Below are 2,415 nucleotides of genomic sequence, written 5' to 3' on the forward strand. Positions count from 1 at the left end.
AAATCCACGAATGCCTGCACAGTTACAGGATCCATGATTTTTCCTGTCCGGAAATGGGGAATCATTTATCTCATATTTTCTTTATGTGTCACTTGCTCAATTAGAACATTTTTTTAATCCTAAATGAATCACTGCATTCTTCCTCCACTGTTAGGAAATCTTTTCACTCTAATAAATCAACATAGAAATTCTTTCGGGGGGCCTTTGGGGTTTGCCTCGCAGGAACAGCAACTCTCAAATTTCTTCCTTCTGCCTGTGATTAAAAAAAAAAGAAAAAGAAAACGGTCCATTGGGGACGTATTTATTTTGTAGCTTATATGAAGAAGATATGCAAGCTGATTCGGGCCTCAAACTGTTTGGCTTGGAGCACTTTGATTTTTTTGTGCACTGGGGCTGAAACAACTACTTGGTTGACCTATTTTGGTCCAACAATAAACTTCAGAAAGCTCATTTATTTCAGTAGAAACCCATAAATTCTTGATATTTCGCACCATACTTTTAAATTACCTGCTTAGCATTTTATAAAATACAAATAATACAAATTACCCGCAATCATATCCAGATATTTACTTCACACATAGCTGGATAGTCTGTGGTGAGCTTGAGTCACTTGGCTGTGAGTGACTCATAAAAGGTGACACCTAAGCCGGGGAATTTTCGCTGTGTTATTTTCATCAGTCCAGTACATTTACTTATTATTGCTTCCCCGGGCACATTAAACACATCTCAGTGCTCAGTGAGGTGTTGAGTCATTTGTGTCCATTAGCTTTCCCACCGTGTGTTGAATTCCCCATGTGGCTGAGATTTTCACCTTTTTGTCAGCGAACACAGGGGTTGGGGGAAGTAGTTGAATGTAAGCTTCGGTAGTTTCCCAGAGAATCGCTCAGAAATCACCTACACTACAGCGTCACCTCCTCCATTACACCTGGAAAGACTACTCACGTGAATCCTCCCGACCTACTTAGGTGGCTTTTAACGACACACTTGATCCAGCAGAGGGCGCTAATGTGTTGCATTTGAATGCTCTTAGATGAGTCTTAAAATGATTCATTTTACATTTTTCCTCCTTGCCCTAAATTTTTGTTGCTTTGGGACAACAGTTGTATACAAACTGGGGTTCTCCCTTCAACAGAGGAGTCATGAATGTGGGAAATTACTCCGTTTCTTGTGTAGCCAATTAAATATGAGTTATACTTCCTGGATTCATCCAAATTAGAAGGAAATTGTTTTTTCTTTGACATAACTCGAGGATCTAGTGACTATACTTACACAGCGCAGAGTCACCTTTCTGGCACATTAATTTTTTTTGTTTTTTTTTTTAGATAATTTCTGCACATATGGGTCCTGTTTTAATTATTTTTTATTGATACTGTACAGGATTCGATCATAATTCTTTATACTCTTTAGTTAATTTTTTTTATGATGTCACTATCAAACTGTCTGAAAACTGAAAACCACTTTCCAACAGATCCCAGTCTTTACTGTAGCTGTGGACCTTTGCAGTGTCTTTGCTGTAGTTAATGTTGCATTCTGAAAAATTCTGCATAATCCCCTTGACAGATGCATCTATTGTTTTTCTTTAAAACCACTGGACAAAAGCCAGATTTTAAGAAAAGCGTCTGTCACACAGTGTTGACTTGACAATACATGGATCATTAGAGGAGGGATGGTGCTTTTATTTTCCTTTTGGAGCAAAATCAATCAATCAAAAATAAACTACAATAATATTCTCTGTATTTTTCTTGCAACAAATCTATTTCCAATAAAGTATCCAGCGCCAGTCCTGTTTGATCACATCACCTTTTTATTGTGTTTTTATGTAGTGACAGTATGGCTTCTTGAATATTTTCAGTCTCTATTATTGTGAGAATAGAGGTAACTGAGGTAATTACACAAAAGCAGGAAATAACCCAGCTGACCCTTCAGTGAACCAGTAAATACAGACTCCTGCTGGGTACCCAAGAACTCTTCAAGGGCCAAAGCTTTATTTTAATTTTAGAGGAGATCCCATGTTTATTTGTTTTTTTTTATAGTTCGAAAATAAACAGCTAGATGAACTTTTCTTTATGACAACATCCAGTGTGTAATGAGAGGGTTATGTATAAATTTTCCCAAGCTTAATGCACTTAAATGGGAAGCTGTGTGGGCTAAATGTCGGTGTGAGGCTATAATAATACATATGAACTATAATTTTAAGAAAATGTTTCAAATTATGGGGACATCCACTGTGTAAACACACACGCAAACGGTCCAGTTTCAATTCCCAGCTGTACAAACCATCCGTGACCATTTAACGAGTTGGTGGCAGCCTTGGACAAGAATCGAGTCTTTGGCGAGGCAAAACTCGATTTCCCATGATTCTTTGTTCCAGTCCGCAGTGATGTGGGGTGTGGTGATGGTTGAATGACTGTGTAT

This window comes from Rhamphochromis longiceps, linkage group LG15 (assembly GCF_057381845.1).
Source record: "Rhamphochromis longiceps isolate RC_006_pf linkage group LG15, R_longiceps_female_GT1.1, whole genome shotgun sequence".
Taxonomy (NCBI): Eukaryota; Metazoa; Chordata; class Actinopteri; order Cichliformes; family Cichlidae; genus Rhamphochromis; species Rhamphochromis longiceps.